This window comes from Chlorocebus sabaeus, chromosome 12, assembly GCF_047675955.1.
Source record: "Chlorocebus sabaeus isolate Y175 chromosome 12, mChlSab1.0.hap1, whole genome shotgun sequence".
NCBI classification, from domain to species: Eukaryota; Metazoa; Chordata; class Mammalia; order Primates; family Cercopithecidae; genus Chlorocebus; species Chlorocebus sabaeus.
Window position 1 is genome coordinate 13,903,076 of NC_132915.1, and position 21,896 is coordinate 13,924,971.

The 21,896-nt window shown below is 40.9% G+C and overlaps 1 protein-coding gene and 1 long non-coding RNA gene across 4 annotated transcripts in view; one reads left to right on the top strand and one right to left on the bottom strand.

The window, feature by feature from the left end:
* The window catches only part of LOC119624385 (uncharacterized), a 28,752-nt gene extending 13,398 nt beyond the window's left edge, over positions 1 to 15,354 (bottom strand). The window contains exons 1-3 of the long non-coding RNA XR_005240464.2: positions 13,370 to 15,354; positions 12,804 to 12,932; positions 2,318 to 2,367 (exon numbers count right to left, since the gene is read on the bottom strand). This is a non-coding gene — a long non-coding RNA (uncharacterized lncRNA). The remainder of the gene's footprint in view (positions 1 to 2,317; positions 2,368 to 12,803; positions 12,933 to 13,369) is intronic.
* A 68-nt stretch (positions 15,355 to 15,422) lies between these two features.
* GKAP1 (G kinase anchoring protein 1) overlaps positions 15,423 to 21,896 on the top strand; it is an 80,999-nt gene continuing 74,525 nt past the window's right edge. Inside the window, exons 1-2 of one of the 3 annotated variants that reach the window (XM_073021493.1) lie at positions 15,423 to 15,708; positions 16,115 to 16,246. The gene's annotated coding sequence lies outside the window, so the exon portion shown is untranslated. Of the gene's footprint in view, positions 15,709 to 15,755; positions 16,011 to 16,114; positions 16,247 to 21,896 lie in introns of those variants that run through there. The other 2 variants (XM_007969604.3, XM_073021494.1) reach the window with 2 other exon arrangements.

Below are 21,896 nucleotides of genomic sequence, written 5' to 3' on the forward strand. Positions count from 1 at the left end.
AGCATTTGAAAGGAAAAATATTTGTAAAGTACTAGTTACTTTCCTAACTCTAGAGTGTTATAGCTAACAGATGGAAAATTCTGTAAGGTGGGAACCACAGGTGGTGAGAACATTGATGAAGGTGCTTTTGTGCTTTAATGTGTGCTTTATTTTTGTTAATGTATTTTTTTATTGTTGCCTCAGTGCTTCATATCTTCATGAACTCAGGGTCCAAGGAGTCAGCAAAAATATGATCTTCATTAATTGTGGACTAGATTGCCACTAGCCATTGCCTTGTTCAGTCTAGGCCAATAAAGTGAGGAATGCTTATTTGAGACTAAATTCCTTATATAGAAAAAAAATAAAAGTCTTATACTAAGTTTTGGAATGACTATCAGGGAGTGAAATCCTCAGTGGGAGTTGGGTTCTGTGGTCAAAACAAATTCTCATACATTAAATGCAAGTATGACATATTTTGATTTTTCACTTATTTCCTTAGGCACCTAGTCGTGACTTTCAAACAGTGGGGTATCAGTATTTAAAAGTTCAGGTAGAAAGTTACTTATGTCCACAATTCCTCTCTCAACTTCATTGGAATTTTTTTAAAAAAATTCATTATGTATATTTTACATTTAAAGTTATAACAGATTGTAGGCTGCCTTAACACTGATAATATATTCTTCTACATTTATATTTTCAAAAATTGAAAATAAAGGCGAGAATGAGATCCATCTGCAATAAGCATCTCAAAAGCATTGGGCATCTAGTACTTTTGAGCTTATGTTGGCAGACGTACACCAAGGGTAGGGTACTGGGGAGCCTCTGCCCAATAAGGAGAAGTATTTTATCACTGTCATTGCTGCTGATAAAAGCAGGCTCACTTTTCATAGGTTTTTTTGTTTTTAAATTATCTGTAAATAATGCATCCCTTATTGCCTACACCAAGGTTGACTGCTGCGATTCCTTCCATTCCTTGGACTGTACTGCATACAAAGATAAAGCATCAAATACTGGAATAGTGTTTGATTTTTATAATGGCTTTCATGTTGACCCCAACATGACTTCAACATGGAGGTAATCAGAACAAAAGAAATTATGAAAAGAAATCCCAGAAAAAGTTGATGTTACAATGATAGCTTTTGATATTTTGCATAGTTCTCATTTGTCTGTTTTTATGTTTCCTTCAGGAATTTCTACAGTAAGTCAACAGAATTGGCACTATTTGAAATGCTAACTGTAATTTGATTGAAACCAAATATATTGAATTAGACTTACATATTATGTTCTACTGGTTAATTATAACACACAACTCTATTCAGTTATCTACAGTACTTTAAGAGAAAAATACAGGGCCCGGCCCTGTGGCTCACGCGTGTAATCCCAGCACTTTGGGAGGCCAAGGTGGGTGGATCATGAGGTCAGGAGATCGAGACCATCCTAGCTAACACGGTGAAACCCTGTCTCTACTCAAAACACAAAAAAATTAGCTGGGCATGGTGGCGGGCGCCTGCAGTCCCAGTTACTGGGGAGGCTGAGGCAAGAGAATGGCGTGAACCTGGGAGGCGGAGCTTGCAGTGAGCTGAAATCGTGCCACTGCACTCCAGCCTGGGCAACAGAGCTAGACTCCATCTCAAAAAAAAAAAAAGAAAAACACAACAATCTCATAGTCTGTTATAAAGAGCAAGATCCCTATATGCCTAAGGAACAAAATCATTCACAAAAGAAAAGAAAATAAAATTCAATATATTTTTAAAAATGTATACTTAATGATTCTTGGAAATTTGAAACTATTAATAATTATATAATTAAAGTAGACCAAAAGGAACTATTTTTAAACCTTATCTGTAAACTGTATTATTGTGTTTTCAAGCTTACTACAGTACATATACAAAGCAAGGTACAATTTTTCGAGTCCAATATGGTAAATATTGTTAGAAGTTATGTGATTGGCTGGGCACAATGGCTCACACCTGTAATCCCAGCACTTTGGGAGGCCGAGGCAGGCAGATCACGAAGTCAGGAGTTCAAGACCAGCCTGGCCATGGTGAAACCCCATCTCTACTAAAAATACAAAATTAACCAAGTGTGGTGGCACACACCTGTAGTCCCAGCTACTCGGGAGGCTGAGGCAGGAGAATTGCTTGTACTCATGAGGCAGACGTTGAAATGAGCCAAGATCACGCCATTGCACTCCAGACTGGGCAACAGAGGGAGACTCCATCTCAAAAAATTAAAAAAAAAAGTTATGTGGTCTGAAGTGTCTTATTTTTAAACGAACCATTCCTTGGACCCCACTCCACACTTACCAATAACAAATTATAGGCATGTACTTACTTACCTTTCATTTCCCACAATGATCCAGGATTCCAATAGCTCTAAGACAGATGACTGGAGTGGGAGGGAGACAGGAGGGAAGGAGATTTATTTGAAAGCATTCCATAGACAAGCAAAGGATTTTCAAAAAATATTTTGAGAGAATATATTTCTCTAGCATAAGGACTGAAACTTAAATTCAACCTTTGGCTATCTCTAGACACTAAAGAATACTCTTGATTAGTACTGGCTTTGCCATTTAAAAATAGACAACTATTTTTTGTACTGGTTTTTATTTTTTATACTGGTATATTTTTATACTGGTTCCTTTTCCTATATTTACTATTCACTCAGGATATTATGAAAAGAAGCCATCCTAGATCATATTTGAATATAAATTATGGAGCCATTCAATAGAGAATTACAAGAAATAGCAGTTTGTGGTAAATTCCAATCACCTAACAAACATACACTGAAGGAAGGCAGTCAGGACTTAAGTGATCTTACCTTTGAAGAACCATGAATGATATGCCAAAACAAACAAACGAAAAACTGCTGTAGGCAAAATGGGATTTATTTTTGCAAAACAATGATATCTCAACTATTTTGCTTATTTTTTCCCTCTGCTAAAATATCCCTGAATTTGTCTACCGAAAAACCTGTGTATAAAAAACTTTAATTCAAGATTACAAGCCAGCAGCTACTGGCCTGCCTTGAGAGGCTGGATTAACATTACTCATTTTCATTTGTGGGCTGTAGTTGAACTTCATCCTATCCTCTAGGAGTGAAAAGCAGTGAGGAGTTATCTGAGTTCAACTAAATGATCATTTTCATAATTTATAACTATTAAAGTCAAAGTGTTGTCGTTACTTTCTAGCATGCTTTTTCTAGATGGGAATAATGAGAACAGGGCAAGGTATTTTAATACTGAGGAGTTAATCTCCTTTTGAAATTTCCATCACCTGGGAGAGTTGGGCAGCATCTGAATTGTTCCATTCAAGGCCTGGGGCTAAGCCCATCTGTTTCACCAGATACTTTCCTGGCTAGCTCCAGGTGTCACCAGCTGTTAGACATGACTAGAATGACACAGGCTGTAATTTTATTAATAGAGTACATTAAATGATATTTTCTAAACCAGTCTTTAAAAAACTATTTATGAATCACTACCCCGCACCTAAAATCAAAATCATATTTTTCAAATGCAACACAAAGTAATTAGGAGGGAAATTACTATTTTTGCTACATAGTAAATAGTCTTGCTTTATCAAATAAATGCTTTATCAAATGAAAGCACTTTGAAAATTGAAGCGTCATATATGTTTAAGATTATAAGTAGGTTTTCTATACAGTTGGATGTCAAAATGGGATAACTGGCACACATGGTTGTTTATTTTATATATATGCAAATCATAAGACATCTAAACAAATTCTCAGTTTTAGTTATATATATCTTCTAAACAAATTCTCAATTTTAGTTATATATGTTTCAACAGTATAAATAAGAGTATTCTCTGGGAAGATTCATGTGAATTCTAGCAAAAATGTTTTAAAGACTTGCTGAATCTATTTTTATAGGCATAGAAATGCTTCATGACTATTTCTTTGATTTATGAGTGAAAGAGGATGTTTTCTACTGGATCTTTGACCACCGGTTTTTGGCTATTTATTACTTACTTTTTTAGTAACAATTACATTTGTAAGTTGTTGAACTATGTCTAGAAAAATAACTTTTCTTAAAACTGATATGAATTTTAAACCCTATTTCCCCCCAAAGAAACTATAAAACAAGAAGGTAATTTTTTTGCACAAGTATAGGTATATGATCAAATAAAAAGCAAATCAGTCTTCATTTAGCATCTGAGACTTTTAGCTCCTAAATACAAGAAGTGTATTATAATTAAATTTAACATTACCATAGTGGCCTGTCCTTCATAAACATTCAGAGGGAAACTCATTCCCCTTAGTTTGCAAGTATTTGCCAGTGTAAGGAATACTTTTTCTCTAGATCACAGCACCTATGACTTGAGCAGCCAAGTAAAGAGAAAGTCAAGACTTTAAGGGTAATGGAACCTACAATCATAAGTATTCTAGTCGATTGTGAACAAATAAATCAGAAAAGAAGAATACTAACATACAGTTTTCCTGAGTTACCTTAAGTGGTATGAGGTATTCTTAGTAAGGTTTATTACAAAATTCAGTATCTCCCATGAGAAAGGAAGCTAGGTTTAAGCATTTGATTATGTGAGTTTAGTTGGCCCTTCACCCTTCAAGACATGGGCCAGCACTGTGGGGTTAAGTTCTTACATGGGAAATAATCTGTAAGTCTTCCAAAGGGTGGGCTGGTAGCTAAAGTTATTTATTTTCTGAAAACATTAAAAAATGGCATCTATATGTACATGCTAAAATGTAAAGATGGGAATTTCTACAGGCTTTTAATTTATAGGCATTTCCCTGCTTTGTATTTTCTATCAACCTTTATATTTTTGCTGATAGAGTTGAAAACTAAAAGCCCTATCCCTCAAGGAACTTATAGTCCAGTGATACTACTTATGGAGAGAGTAAATCAGGGTAAGGAAATAGAAAATTAGGGGTGCTTTTTCAGATGGTAATAATGTTTCTGAGCTCATATATACATAAAGCTGTAAGAACTACATGTAAACATACTGATCAAAAAATGCTTCTGTAATGTATGCATGCTCGAAAGGAGCAAGTATCATAAATTGTATCTGAACATGGAAATCACACCCAACCAGCTTTGATGGAAGAAGAAGAGCACTTTACAGTTTTAAGTCTTACATTTGGGTCTTTGATCAATTTTGAATTAGTTTTTGTACATGGTATGAGGTAGGGGTCCAACTTGATTATTTTGCATGCAGATATCCAGTTGTGTCAACATAATTGGTTGAAAAAAACTATTCTTTCCTCATTAAATTGTCTTCATACATTTGTTGAAAACCAATTGACCATACAGGTTTACTTCTGCACTCAATTTTATTCCACTGGTCTATATGTCTGTCCTATGAAAGAACCACACTATCTTGATTATGTAGTAAATTTTGAAGTCAAAGTGTGAATCCATGAACTTTGTCTTCTTTTCCAATATTTGTTGGTTATTTGGGGTCCCTTAAGTTTCCATATGAATTTGAGGACCAGTTGTCGATTTCTACAAAAAGGGAGATGGAATTTTGATAGGAATTGCATTGAATCTATAGATCAATTTGGGGAGTACTGCCATTTTAGCAATATTCAGTCTTCCAATCCATGAACTTCAGCTGTCTTTCCATTCTTTTAACCATGTTTTTTAGTTTTCAGTGTACATATCTTACACTTCTTTGGTTAAATTTATTTCTAAATATTCTTTTTGATGCTACTGTAAGTGGAATTGTGTTCTTAATTTCATTTTCAGATGGTTCATTGCTAGTGTCAAGAAATACAACTGCTTTTTATATATTGATCACTATTTATTTTTAGTGGATAGTAAATTGGTTTAAGAACACATGCCATGAATCAAGAAACTTAGATGGTGCTTACCATACAAACTAATTTAATGAGCAGAAACCCCAACTACTTTTTTGTTGTTGTTGATAAAATTTTAGCTGTTTATTTTAAAGACTATTTCTTTAGGAATTGTTTCTATTTTATTTCTAGGCTAAGGGTGGTAAGAGCACAGCAGGTCATTTGGCATTTGTAGTCTATAGTATGAGATCTTTCATATGTATTTTTCCTATAAGTGAAACACAAACGAACAATCCTGAGCAACCCATGTCTCTCTGTATCTTGAGAATACTTTCTATATATTCCTCAATGCTATATACTGTATTTTAAAGATTATACTGCTGACAAAGTTAATTTATTCAATAAACTTCTATGCGCTAGGTCTTCATGCTGAGTGCTAAATGCTAAAAGAAACAAAGCTTAATAAACCACAGATCCATCTGCCAAGGAACATACAGCCTGTTGAGGAAAGACAAGTAAACAGGCAGTTACATTTGAATTTGTTCATGCAACAACCATTTGAATGCAAACAATGAGCCTGGCACTGTAGTGACATACCAACGAGTAAAACAGACCAGGTCTCTACTTTTAAGGGCTCACAAAGTAAAGAGGAATATAATGACTCTGGTAAAAATATAGAGGGTACTGTGGAAGTATGGAGGAAGGGCATCTAACTTTTAGGGGTAAGTGAGAATACATGGTATTTGGTTTTCTGGTTCCTGCACTAATTCGTTTAGGATAATTGGCCTCCAGCTGCATCCATGTTGTTGCAAAGGACATTATTTCGTTGTTTTTTATGGCTATGACTATTTTGTTTTTCTTGGAGTTTATTATTTTCTTCTTCCTCCTTCCTTCTTTCTCCTTCTTCCTCCTTCTCTTTCCTCCCCCCCTCCTTCTTTTCTTTTCTTCTCCTCTTCCTCCGCTGCTGCTGCTGCTGCTGCTTCTTCTCCTCCTCCTCCTCCTCCTCCTCCTCCTCCTCCCTTCTCCCTTCTCCCTTCTCCCTTCTCTCTTCTCTCTTCTTTCTTCTTCTTCTGACAGAGTCTGGCTCTGTTGCCCAGGCTGGAGTGCAGTGGTGTGATCTTGGCTCACTGCAAGCTCCGCCTCCTGGGTTCACACCATTCTCCTGCCTCAGCCTCCCGAGTAGCTGGGACTACAGGCACTCGCCACCACACCCAGCTAATTTTTTGTATTTTTAGTAGAGACGGGGTTTCACCATGCTAGCCAGGATGGTCTCCATCTCCTGACTCCTGATCTGCCCGCCTAGGCCTCCCAAAGTGCTGGGATTACAGGCGTGAGCCACTGTGTCTGGCTATTCCCTTTTTCTTAAGTAGCTTAGTTTTATCTCTCTCTCTCTTTCTCTCTTTTTTTTTGAGACTGGATCTCATTCTTTCACCAAGGCTGGAGTGCAGTGACGCAATGACAGCCCATTGCAGCCTCAATTTCCCAGGCTCCCACCTCAGCCTCCTGAGTAGCTGGGACTACAGATGTGTACCAGTACACCTGACTTTTTTTTTTTTTTTTTTTAAGGTAGAGACAAAGTCTCAAAATGTTGCCTGGCCTAGTCTCAAAACTCCTGAGCTCAAGCCATCCTCCCGCCTCAGCTCCCAAAATGTTGGGATTACAGATGTGAGCCACCACACCTGCAGGTTACTTAGTTTTCTCTATACCTATCACAATTACATCCCCGTATTTTCCACCAGAGTTGTGAAATGTTGTTCAAAAGGTTCAGACATATTAGGTAATCCATCATTTCCATTTTCTTTTCTTGGAGACATCCCTTCTAGAGGCTTCCATCCTCTAGTGTGCTCTCCAGGCCTGCTACACAGCTGACCTCCTGGAACCTCTCTTCACCTTCATCTAGGGCAGGGGTGTCCAATCTTTTGGCTTTCTTGGACCACATTGGAAGAAAATGAATTGTCTTGGGCCGCACATAAAATACACTAACAATAGCTGATGGGCTAAAAAATAAAATAAAAAACCACAAAAAAGTATGTTTTAAGAAAGTTTACAAATTTGTGTTGGGCCACATTCAAAGTCATCCTGGGCCACACACCACGGGTTGGAAAAGCTTGATCTAGGGAATTCTCTGTTTTCTGCTTTGTTGGAGTTCCGGTTTACCAGATCCCACGTTTTTCTTTTTCTTTTTTGAGACAGACTGTCACTCTGTCACCCAGGCTGGAGTATAGTGGCATAATCTCAGCTCACTGCAGCCTCTGCCTCTCAGGTTGAAGTGGTTCTCCTGTCTCAGCCTCTCAAGTAGTTGTTATTACAGGCATGTGCCACCACATCGGGTTGTTTTTTTTTTTTAATTTTTTTATTTATTTTTGGTAGAGACGTGGTTTCACCATATTGGCCAGCCTGGTCTCAAACTTCAGGCCTAAAGTGATCCACCCGCCTCAGCCTCCCAAAGTTCTGAGATTACAGGTGTGAGCCACTGTGCCTAGCCACATGTTTTTCTGTTTCTTGATATACACCTTTACTTGGATGGAGTGCTCCTTCCAGCAGTTTTCTGAGGGAGAAGAGTATATGGAAGCTAAAATTTTTGAGAATTTCTTGATTTTGACATGTTTTCTTGCTTTCTGCACTGCTTTTATTTCCTCCAGGTCCTTTTTTTTTTCTTTCTTTTTTGAGACTGAGTTTTGCTTTTATTGCCCAGGCTGCAGTGTAGTAGCTTGTCCTCAGCTCACTGCAACCTCTGCCTCCTGGGTTCAAGCAATTCTCCTGCCTCAGCCTCCCAAGTAGCTGGGATTACAGGTGTGTGCCACCACGCCCAGCTACTTTTTTGTATCTTTAGTAGAGATGGGGTTTCACCATGTTGGCCAGGCTGGTCTCGAACACCTGACCTCTAGTGATCCACCCTCCTCTGACCTCTAGTGATCCAACCACCTCGGCCTCCCAAAGTGCAGGGATTATAGGTGTCAGCCACCACACCTGGCCACTGAAGCTCTTTTTTTTTTTTCTTTTCTTGTTTGTTCATTGTAGGTTCTGTCTTTCATGTAAGGAGGTTTCTTCAAATAAATGGAGATAATCAGCTGTTCACCACATTTAAGAATAAGGTGATAGCTGGGCATGGTGGCTCATGCCTGTAGTCCCAGCTACTTGGAAGGCTGAGGCAGGAGGATCTTTTTTGTTATTATTATTATACTTTAAGTTCTAGGGTACATGTGCACAACGTGCAGGTTTGTTACATAGGTATACATGTGCCATGCTGGTCTGCTTGCACCCATCAATTCGTCATTTACATTAGGTATTTCTCCTAATGCTATCCCTCCCCCAGCCCCCACTCCCCAACAGGCCCCGGTGTGTGATGTTCCCGCCCTGTGTCCAAGTGTTCTCATTGTTCAATTCCCACCTATGAGTGAGAACATGTGGTGTTTGGTTTTCTGTCCTTGTAACAGTTTGCAGAGAATAATGGTTTCCGGCTTCACCCATGTCCCTGTAAAGGACATGAACTCATCCTTTTTTATGGCTGCGTAGTATTCCATGGTGTATATGTGCCACATTTTCTTAATCCAGTCTGTCACTGATGGACATTTGGGTTGGTTCCCAGTCTTTGCTATTGTGAATAGTGCCATAATAAACGTACATGTGCATGTATCTTTATAGTAGCATGATTTATAATCCTTTTGATATAGACCCAGTAATGGGATTGCTGGGTCAAATAGTGTATTTAGTTCTAGATCTTTGAGGAATTGCCACATTGTCTTCCACAATGGTTGAACTAATTTACACAGGCAGGAGGATCATTTGAGGCCAGGACTTTGAGGCCAGCCTGGGCAACACAGAGATACCGTATCTTTAAAAAACCTTTAAAATTTGTATTATTATTTTAGAGAGTCTCACTCTGTCAACCAGGCCGGAGTACAGTGGTGCAATCACAGTTCACTGCAGCCTCAAACTCCTGGCTCAAATGATCCTCCAAGCCTCAGCCTCCCAAGTAGCTAGGACTACAGGTGTGTACCACTAGACCCATCTAATTTTTTATTCTTTTCTGTAGAGATGGGATCTCACTATGTTGCCCAAGCTGGTCTTGAACTCCTGGGCTCAAGTGATCCTCCCACCTCAGCCTCCTAAAGTGTTGGGATTACAGGTGTTAGCCTGTGCGCCCAGCCAAAATTTTTCAAATAAAAGAATGAGGCAATCAAATGTTGATGAGAGCCCTCGTAGGTACAATCAGGGATTGCTGACTATTGGGCTGACCGTAGGAGACAGGCAACAAGCCACACTCTTTACCATGCGATCCCCAAACCTCAGTATTTGGAGACCTCTTCTCTTGGAGCAGCTGGTTTTCCCCTAAGAGGAAGCTTCCAGTCTCTTGACAGGATCCCAGTATTCTAGGATCTGAATTTGTGAATGAAGCTGGGGGAAAGGGGTCTGCCTGATAATTTAATATGCACAAGTTCACTTAATTCTGCTTTTCTGTGTAGTGAGTCATCCCTGTCTTCAGCTCTGCCTGGTGCCCAGGAAAGCTCTGAATCAACCTCTCCAGAAAGTAAACCACCTATCTTCTGGTGAATTTGGGCAGCATGGAATGGAGTAGGGTATATAGGGGAGGCAGGATCTCATTCTCTTTAGAAAACATTCACAGTGAATTCTCCTTTTCAGCCCTGCTCTCCCTCTACTTTCGAAGAGAAGGCAGCTCTAGTTTTAGAGCCTTTCCAGGGTGCTGCGACATGGATAGGTTCACTTAACGGCTGGTTCTGCCTCCTCCCAAAAGCTTAAGTAGTCACTTTGGAGGCTTTGGTAAGTCAGTGATCACTCATTCATCTGTTTTCCATGTTCCTAAGTTTTGTTGGCATTTTATTCAGCGGGGAGCTCTTTCCCTGTGTGCTTTTTCTTTATAGATTTATATCTTTTTTATTCCTTTACTGTCATTTTAATGAGGTCTCTGGAGTAAGTGGAGACAAACGTGTGTTCAATGAACTATGCTTAACCAGAAGTCCCCTTGCCACTGGGTTTTAACATGTACAGATGTAATGAACATTTTCTAAGTAGGAAAAGTCCATGTACAGTCAAAGCAATTCCATAATAATTAGAAATAAGTATGATAATAGAATAACCATACCTAACTTAATGCTTATATGTACTTGCAGTCTTTAGAATGGTTGTGTGTGTGTGTGTGTGTGTAACGTGTCTTATCCTCACAATAACCTCATAATTCTACCCCTAGCAGTCTGAGTCCAAAGCCCCTACGTTATATAACATAGTACATCATTTCCCAAGGTACGAGTAATCTTATTTTCAATTTATCAGGTCTTTAGTCAATCCCCACTTATTGTTAACTTAAGCTATAACTGAAGTTTTAATTTTTTAATTTTTAATTTTAAGTTTTGGCCCAGGTGCTGTCGCTCATGCCTGTAATCTCAGCACTTTGGAAGGCTGAGGTGGGTGGATGACTTGAGATTAAGAGTTTGTAACTAGCCTGGCAACATGGTGAAATCCTGTCTCTACTAAAAATACAAAAAATAGCCAGGCATGGTGGCATGCACCTGTAGTCCCAGCTACTTGGGAAGCTGAGGCAGGATAATTGCTTGAACCAGGGAGGCGGAAGTTGCAGTGAGCTGAGACTGCACCACTGCACTCTGGCCTGGTTGACAGAGCAAGACTCCATCTCAAAAATAATAGTAATTTTAATTTTTGTGCATACACAGCAGGTGTATATATTTATGGGGTATATGAGATGTTCTGATACAGATGTTCTGATTATGCAATGAATAATAATCACATCATGTAAAACAGGGTATCTAGCTCTTTATAACCGAGGTTTTTAATGTAGATTTTGAACATTTACTGTGCATTGTTTGATGTGGCAGAGCTAGCATCACTGTAGATGTATCTACTTGAAATACACGTTGGAGGTAGGACAGAGTAGTCTATGACAAGTTTTAAAGCACTGTCATTTAAACTGGAAAACCTGGCATGTGTCTGGTTTATAATACAGACAGATGGGCATTTCCTGTAAAAGAAGGCAGTTACCATTGTAATTTGAGAGGTCGGAGAGAAGCAATTAGAAATCTTACTTTAGCAACATAAAACGTGAAAGCATCTGTTTAATGAAATGTGATATTTGCAAGAGTTTAACATATTAAACCACTGATGTCCCTGTGCAGCCTAATTTGAAGAATTCAACCCCTCACTCATAGATGAAAGATTTTAGTACTAGGGCTACTATCACTCTCTCCAAAACTACACACTACTACAACACTATTGTGGTATTACTCTTGCGGTAATTCTTTGTGAGGGGTATGTGTATATATGTATGTACATATGTAGAATAGATATATATATAACTAGGTGGATGTTCACTCAAAATCCTTACTGCATCTCAATTCCTTGACCTCCCTTCAGAGGATCTGGTACCCTCTGGTACCTCAATTATCCATTCTCAAATGCATTCCGTACACTCTAATATTACTGATAACTACAGCCCCTCCTCTAATTTAATTCAAGCCTCCACTCTCCATCCATCTCTTATCGTTCCAAGGTCATTCCATATAGTAACTAAACTTCAACAATTCTTCAACCTAATCAAAAACACCAATTCAGTCACTCTACCATCTTTCCACCGTTCTTCACTCCTCTCGTAACTTTACTTCTTACCACTTCTGAAATTATAAGGCCTCCTTTGCGTCTACCATCACCAACTCTGCCCTTAGCTCCTCATTATGCTTGCCTGGTCAAATCTCAGTCCTGGTTACTGCCAAAACTGCCTACTCAGTGCCTGCACATGAGCAACTGATTATGGCTGGAGAAAATTGCATAACCAAGTGGCTAGCCTCACTCTAAATTCATGACCACTTATTCAATGGGGCTCTTAGTAATGCCTGGAAACTTTACCATGTTCTTTAGTCAGTTCATTCTCCCTCACTCAAACTCTGATTTCACCTCCCTTCTTCTCTCTTCTTTTCTCATTACTTCCCATTAAGGACTACATTACCTAGAGTAGGCTAAACTACTATAACAAATAGACTGCAAAATGTTATGGCTCCAACTCAATAGAAATATATCTTGCTCACATAATTGGGTGTCCAGGTCAGTGGGTAGCTCTCCTTCATCCAGGCACCTTCTTTCTTGTGGCTCTGCCAACTCCAGAGGCTTGTGGTCATCTGCATAACTGAAGTAGAGTCACTGTGTCCACGGTCCAGCTGGCAGAAAGGAAAATGCATGAAAGAGGCACAAGTACTCTCAAAGTAAACGCCTTGGCCTGACAGTGGCAGATATAACATCTGCTCACGTCCTATAACTTAATACTTGACCATATGCAACTGGAAGACAGGCTGAGAAAAGCAGTCTGTGTTTTCAGGGAGAAGGGGAGACTAAATTGTGATGGACAATTAGCAGTCTGCCAAAATGATCTTGTTCCTCATTTTGCTGAGAAAATAGAAGCAACGGGAAGGGAAACTACTTTCTCCCACTGTCAAATCTATCTACGTATCTCGGTATGTCCCATATATGTAGGAACTGAGGAAGATGGGATCCCTAGACCAACCTCGACCAGAAAGGGAATCTTTCTTTCCAGGCTTTCAATGAGAACCATGTGGTCTTAAAGACCCTACTACCTAATCACAAAATGCAAACATACCTTCTTTCCTTGTGCTTTTCAACCTCTGTGGTTTTGGATATTGTTGATCAACACTCCTTTCAGTCCTGCTTTTGTGAAACTCCAATTTACCTTGCTGATGATTCTGCATTACCCTATTCTCCTCCCACTTTCTGTTCTACACCCTTTCTTTGCTGGCTTCGCTCACCTAGATCAGAGCTTCTCAAAGTTTTTGATGTGGCACAAATCTCTTCGGATTCTCGTTCAGTGGAAGATGCTGGTTCAGCAGGTCTGGGGCGGGCCCTGAGATTCTGAGTTTCTAACTAACATCCTCATGTCAGTGCTGCTGGGCCACTGACCACGTTTTGAGGAGTGAGACTCTAAAGAGGGTGTTTTCCAAGATTCTGACCTTTGTCTTCTTCTTTTATCTCACAGCAATATCACCGCTAGGCTGATTATTAATGAGTCTATTTTCTAGTTCGGTCCTCTTTCTCGCACTACAAAACCTTTATTTCTAACATATTAGTGTCCATGGCTCTCTGGCTGTCTTGACAACCCTTTGAATTCTTAAAATGTCCAAATCTAAACTGATCTTCTCTCAAGAAGTAGCTTCTCCTTTCCTTTGTTTGTAATTGTCTCTTTTCAATCTTGCAATTACCTACAAACTCAAAACCTCTACTTTCTTTGATTTCTCTCTTCCTACCCACAATTAATCAATCAGTTGCCAAATTCTATAGATTCTGCATGCACATCATCTCTCAACCATGCTCTTTTAAATTCCCCTGGCTGTCCCTTTAGGTCAGACTCATCGTTACCTTTTACCTGGCCTACAGTAGAACTGTCAGTTTTTCCACCTCTAATTTCTGCTTCTCCTCACAGATAAATCAATAGCGCAAATAAAAAAAACCTCCTTTTCTTCCCCCAAACTTCTGAACCATGAAAACTCAAAATGCTGAATTACATACAAATTCATCCATTTGGTATCTTAGGCCCCATACTCCTTTGTCTCTGCCACTTCTCAACATACCCTGGAGTCTTTGCTCTTTCCCCAACACAACTTTCACTGATTCGCCTTCATATATATACTCATGCTATCCCTTCTTGCTGTAAAACTCTGTCTCCTTCAAGGTTAATCCCAAATGCCTACTCCTTCACGCTGCCTTTCTTTCTTTATCCCCAAGACAGATATACACGGTTCTTTGATTCCCAGCAGTATTCTGCCACTTTTCACATGGAACCTATCATGGTTTGTCTTTTATTGTCTATTTTATCTTTGTTTTATTCCTTAGTTATTTGAAGGCAAAGATATCTTCAACTCCCCTCTGTAACTCTGCAGCATCTTACCTGTGGGGCGTCTACTATTAGTTGAATCAGGGGGATTTATGGAGATAATGTGATGCACTGGTAAGCTCACAGAATTGGAAGCCAGTACGGCTGGGTGCCGGCTCTCCCGTTTATTAGCTGTGAGGCTTTGGGTAAGTCACTTAACTTCGCCCGTAAAGTTAGACCACTACTACCTGATGGAGATAACGTTAAAGCGCCCTGCAACTCTACAGGGAACGGAGAAATGTTAGTTATTTTCCTCACAGAGAGCTGATGCAGTCTTGCTACTGGAATCTTGACTTGCAGGACCATCCCTACTTCACTGCCTGGAGGTCGAACCCCACGTTGCAGGGAACCTGGGCTACCAGGTCCCACCGCCCTTTTCCACTCCAGGGCCCTCTAACTGCTCTCCGAGACGCAGGTGATCCTGCCTTGCTGCGGGGGAGTGGCCTGGAGTCTCATTCCCTCGGGAGGCCTCCTTCCTTCCACCCGCTCGAGGGCCCTTCTCTTCCCTGTGACCCCGAAGACCGTGGTGCCGCCGCCTACGTGAGGCGTTTGGACCCTGCCCGGCCCCCGTAGCTCCCCTTCTCCAGCAGGTGGTTCTGGTCCTCTCCCCCAACTCGGGCGCGCACGTCACCGGCGAACCTCTAACCAGCGCCAGCGCCGCCACCAACCGCGAAAATAAACAAACCCCCGCGCACGGCGGACGCGCCAGGCCCCGCCCCCGCCCCCGCCCCGAGGCTCTCACGCCGCCCCCTCCGCTCGGGCTTCCCTCCACCCTCCGCCCGCCCGCCTGCTCGCAGCCGCGCTCTCCCCGCCCCTCACCGCAGCCTGCAGCCGCGCTCACCGCCGCGGTCCGCCCCGGCGCCCCGGGACCCGTTAGTGCCCAGCCCGCGGGCCGACCGCGACCCCAGCCCGGCGCGAGCCTGCCCCCAGCCCTGCCGACACTTGACCCAGACCAGTCTCAACGCCCAGTGTGGCCGCCCGGGGAGCCGCGGGAGAGGCGGCGGCGGGGGGAGGAGGGAGAGGAGGGCCGAGCCGGCGGCCCGGGAGGCCCGGTGAGTACGCGGAGGCGGGCCCGCCTCGCGGTGGTCCGCTCGGCGCCCCGGAGGCGTAGGCAGCGGCTCGACAGCGCTCCCCTCGGCGCCCCGGGGCTCGGGTGGCGGGGACTCGGCCTGAGGCGACGGGCTCCACTGGCCGGAGCCGCTGGGCAGAGGGCACGGGAGGGCCGCTCCGCGGAAAGGGCCGCGGCCCGACGCTGGGCGCAAGGCTCCGGGCGGCGGAGAGGGACTCGCACCAGACTCCCAGGCCGGCGGCCGCTGAGCTTCCTGAGACCCCGCGGGGGCCGCTCGAGTGACAGGTGCCACCGTCCCCTCCCCGCCGCTGGCGCCCGCGCTCCCTCCCAGGGAGCTGGGCGCTCGGAAATTTCTGGAGCAACGACCTGACTCGTTTTCTCCCTTTCAGGTTTTGAAGCCGCTTCTCTGCCCGAGTTAGGTGTCGCCCAGCGCAATTTCTTTCTCTGTGTACTTTGCGAATAAGTTTCGGAGCATCGGTTAACAGCCTATGGGTGAAATTTGGCTTTCATTCATGAATGAGGTATAGTGAATTACTTTTTGAATATAGTGCTCCTCCTCCTCCCCCGCCAGCTATTGAAAAGTAAACGAATTTGATTTTTTTTCTTCTGTTGTTGTTTGGAACAGCGTTTCCGAATTTTTGTCAGATCTCGAGCATTAGGGTGCTTCATAAATATTGAACAGTAATGACAAAAATAGTTTATCAAATTGTCTGATTGCCTTTTCTCTTCATCCTCTTTTTCACTCTTTCACCAGATTTTTCAGAGTTGATGCTAATGCTTTAATTGGAAGGACTAATGAAAGATCATCTGTCTTATACTAAAAAGCCAGAGACACTTGTCTTCACCATTTAGCATTGTCTGTTGTGTAGTAAATGTGCTTGGGATTGTAACTGGAATCATTTAATAAATGTGACTTGTAGTTATAAAAATATTTGAGAAGCTTTTTGGCTAATTAAAATATTAAAAATCTTCATAGAAATCTAGATTTCTTTCTCAACAGATTTATAACACTACAGTAGCTTCAGTTCTGGAGTAAGAGCAAAACCCAGAAGTTGACCAAAAGAACATTGTGGGCAAATGAAAATATATGTACTTTACTCGTGGGAGAATCCCTCAGGTCCTCACTCAGTACCTGCTTGTATTTTTTAACTTTCTTGGCGTACAGAAATTGGGAACTGCAGATTGGAGAGGGATGGCAGTACTTAACGATGAGGAAAAAATGGAGTTTGGGGCATACCCATTGGGTTTACTTTATTTACAGTGTGTTTGGAGCAGAGTTTTAGTATGCACTTCACATTTGCTGATTGTGAACCCTTTTTTTTCCTCCCTGAGGCGGAGTTTTGTTCTTGTTGCCCAGGCTGGAGTGCAGTGGCGCTATCTTGGCTCACAGCACCTTCTGCCTTCCAGGTTCAAGCAACTCTCCTGCCTCAGCCTCCTGAGTAGCTGGGATTACAGACGCCCGGCTAATTTTGTGTGTGTGTGTGTGTGTGTGTGTGTGTGTAGTAGAGACAGGATTTCGCCTTGCTGGCCAGGCTGGTCTCGAACTCCTGACCTCGTGATCCGCCCACCTGGGCCTCCCAAAGTGCTGGGATTACAAGTGTGAGCCACCACACCCAGCCTGTGAACCCTAATTTTTAAGAAGCCAAAGTGAAAGATACTGTCTGGTTATTTGAAGAACAGAACATGAAATAACACAATTTTTTATTTCACCAGGTGTTAAATCAGTGATACTTGGTGCCATTTCATATTATGCTCAGTTAATTTAGATCTAAGTTATACCGTTTCGTATTACGCTCAGTTAATTTAGATCTAAGTTATGTTTCAGTGAGGCCACACTAATTGGCATCTACATTGATACCTTTTTGGTCGGGCTAATTGGTAGTGTTAATATAAGATGGCTATCATTCATCTTATAAAAAGTGATATATTTGGTTGTTCTTAAGGAGTTTATATATATAATTTGTGTGTGTGTGTGTGTGTGTGTGTGTGTGCTGAAGTTCCCTAATTGTGGTCTTCTGGACTGAGGTATGACTGCTGCTGTCTGTCTTGATTCTAGTGAGGTCATAGTGGAGAGGGATAAGGTCATAATGGCAGTGTGCCTCCAAACCTTGATAGAGGCCAAGACTACCAGCTTCTTAGGAATTCTTCTGCTTAGGTCGGCGTGGTGGTGCATGCCTGTAATCCCAGCACTATGGAAGGCCAAGGCTGGAGGATTACTTGAGCTCAGGAGTTCGAGATCAGCCTGGGAAACATAGTGAGACCCAATGTATATGGAAAGAGGAAAAAAAAAAAGAAATTCTCTTGCTTGTAGCTTAGGCTATTCATTTTTAGAAGCAGTTTACTTAAGCAACCAATGCATCCTAATTCTTTTAAATTAACACTTTTGTTTTTTGTTTTTTTGAGACAGTCTGTCGCTCTGTTGCCAGGCTGGAGTACAGTGGCGCAATCTCAGCTCACTGCAACCTCTGCCTCCCAGGTTCAAGCGATTCTCCTGCCTCAGCCTCCCAAGTAGCTCGGACTACAGGCACGCACCACCACGTCCAGCTAGTTTTTGTATTTTTAGTAGAGATAGGGTTTCATTGCGTTGGCCAGGATGGTCTCTCTCTCTTGACCTCGTAATCCACCCACCTTGGCCTCCCAAACTGCTGGGATTACACGCGTGAGCCAGCAAGCCCAGCTGGCTTAAATCAACACTTTAAAACCAGATATGCTTCCTAGACAAAATTGGTTGTGGCGATTAGTTAGAATGGCACTTACCGTAATGAAACAACTTTGAACTGCTAATAATTGCTCATGCACATCTGCATTATGGGACTTGAGGATTGTCTATTGTGTACCTCATGTTTTTCTTTTTCTACTTGTAGAGCACATCTTTCACTGCATAGATAGCTGTGTACTTGAAGAATGTAAACTTGAAGAAAACACTAAGTTCAATAAATGAGTCTTCTGTGTGTCAGGTTCTGTGGTGAATAGAAACTGTTTGTCTTTCAGGATCTTGAAACCAGGATCTTAGGGACTAGGCACAACAATAAAGAAATAATTTTTTGGAGTTCATTCAATAATAGTAAGTTTAAAATATGGAAATATTACAGAGGCGGAATGTTTGACTTCTAGAACAGGTCAGAGAACGCTTCATAGATATGCTAGCACCTGAGCATGATTTTGAGGAATAAATGGAAGTTTTTCATTTAAGAGATAGATGGCATCGTAGACAAAAGAGAACAGCATAGTTAAAGATATGAACAAGTAAACTGATGGTGTGTTCAAGAAATTTCAAGTTGTTTTTTCTTGGAGTACATGCAAAATCTGAAGAAAGAGGGTTGCCGTAGAAAGCGCTAACATGCTGTTACATTTAATAAGTCAAATAATTGGCTTTTTGGGTATGAAGTATTTGTAAAATAGAGACTTTGTTATACTTTTGACATTGCTGTCATCTTTTTTTTTTTTTTCTTTTTTGACAAAGGGTCTCAGGTTGTCACCCAAGCTGTAGTGCAGTGGCACAATCACTGCTCACTACAGCCTCGACCCCTAGGCTCAGGTGATCCTCCCACCTTAGCCTCCCAAGTAGCTGGGACCACAGTCATGCACTGCTATGCCTGCTAACTGTTGTACATTTTGTAGAGAAGGAGTTTTGCCGTGTTTCCCTGACTGATCTTGAACTCCTGGGCTCAAGCAGTCTGCCCACCTCAGCCCTTCTAGAGTACCAGGATTACAGGCATGAACCACCACGCCTGGCCTGCTGCCATCTTAAGTATAAATTAATAGTTTTTACTAGTGGTAGTCTTTACATTGTGGAAGATAGTAGAATATATATTTATAAATGGTGAACTGCCTGCATATTGAGAATGTGTGTTTATTTCACATTTTGCCCTGAAGTGTTTCTGTTTTTAAAATTATCTTGTAGATTTATTTTGTCTTCCTTCAACTATACATTATCCTTGAAATTAGTTTTATCATTTATTTTATGAGATAGGGTTTTGCTATGTTGCCTGGGCTGTCCCAAACTCCTGAACTTAAGTGATCTCCTGCCTCAGTCTCCCAAGTTGCTGAAATTACAGGTGTGCACCACTGAGCCCAGATATCCTTGAAATTGTTTTTAAAAGGAGCTCCAAGGGAAGAGGGGAAATATATAAATAAAATAATCATTAGAGTTCTGCACCAAAAACCTGATTTGTGTAGTATTTTAATAATATGCAAATATTTAATATACAGTATTAGCCACCATATTCATAGACTAATATATGTAACTTAATTGGCAGTCCAGTGTATTTTCATTTGCATTGTATGCCTTAATTATAATGTGTATATAAATGACTGAGCATAGAAGCGTCTAACTTTTAAAGACCAAATGTATTTGAAGAAGTATAGAGAGGGAGGGAGAAGAGCTGTGTTTGAATCTGTTTATCCTAACATCTCTTAGATGTGACTGTATGTGGAGATGCAGAAGTTTAGGACACAAGACTGAAGGAATACTAACGTTACCTAGCCATGACCTGAAATATAGTATCTTTTAAAAGCCTAATGTTTTCATAGTCTCCCTGTTTATTTCTTTCTCATCAAGGTTAAAAAAAAAAGTTACAGAGGAATTCCTGGATTGCATAACATGATTATCTTTTTGAAAATTCTGAAAAATTAGTTAATGAGGGTAATATTCTCTTAAAAGTATGCAACATATTAGTCTTCGATAGTTGCTGTCTGTCATTTGACTTCTGCATCACTGATATGAATGGCCAAAGGCGTCTCATTGTCAATTCTGACCTGTAGTTGCCCTTTCTAAATTTTGACACAGGGCAAAAAAATCAATATTGTATTGATTACATTATGCTTAACTTTTTCAACTTGTGTATAGATAACCATTTGTTCTTTCTGGGTTTTTTTTTTTTTTTTTTTTTTTTGAAAGTAATACGATCATTGTAGAGCTGGGCATGGTGGCTCATTCCTGTAATCCCAGCACTTTGGGAGGCTGAGGTAAGGGGATTACTTGAGCCTAGGAGTTCAAGACCAGTCTGGGCAACATGGCAAAACCCTGACTCTGCAAAAAATTAGCCAGGCATGGTGTCACATGCTTGTAGTCCCAGCTACTCGGGAGGCAGAGGTGGGAGAATCACCTGAGGCCAGGAAGTCAAGGCTGCAGTGAGCCATGATCACACCACTGTTCCAGCCTTGGTGTGGGAGTAAGACCCTGTCTCAGTTAAAAAAAAAAAATATATATATATGTGTGTGTGTGTGTGTGTGTGTATGTGTGTGTATATATATAGTCATTATAGAACATTTGGGGAAATAGTAAAAACTATAGTAAGGAAAATTAGTGAGTAATCCCATGTATTTCTTCTTTTTGGTATGTGTATAAATAATAGACATATTTAGAAATTGGGGATTATTTTCATATTAAGTTTTAGTCCGTTCTTTCATTTAAAATTACATTTCCTTCTTTTCCACTTCTGAAGTACTGGTCAGCGTACCTTTTGACATAGTATGTAGATTTCTGTCAAGGCTGTTGAGGTGGATGATGTGTTGATATGTTGGCTATTTTTTTTTTAAGTATAACATAGCACATGATTGAGCCCTTCCAGTTGTTTCATCTCCTATCCCCTTAGCTGCAGATTAAGTAGTAGTATTTTTTGTCTTTAATATTTACTGTTAGGTAAAGTGTAATATAATGGCAAGTGGCTGCCACTGTCTTACTCTTTTTTTTGCACCTTACCCTGATCAAACAAGGGATCATTAAAGGAGCATTTCCCCCTTTCCATTTTACCCTTTCGGAAGTTAAGACATGTTAACACATAGGTTGCTGATGTGACGTAGCATAGGTAGCTGCTTTACCAGAAAAATAATTTTGTCTTTTGAGTGTTTGTCATTGATTTTTTTCTTGATTAACAGTATTTGTCATAATACTTTCTTTTTGTTTTGTCTTTCTTTTGTTACTTTTCATTCATTCAAGAAACATTTAGTATCTATTATATGCCCACTATTTAAGATATAGTCTCAAATGTGACTCTTGGGTTTCTGGTAGATAGGTATTTTCCTTCTGTAGTATGTTATGTGTAATCTTTAGGTCTTTAACTCTTTTCACTGGCTGACCACTCACCTACTACTCAATGCCTAAAAACTTTTTTCTTTCATTTCAAAGATTAAAGCCTTAGCTTGTATAGGGGCCACATGTTGTTTAAG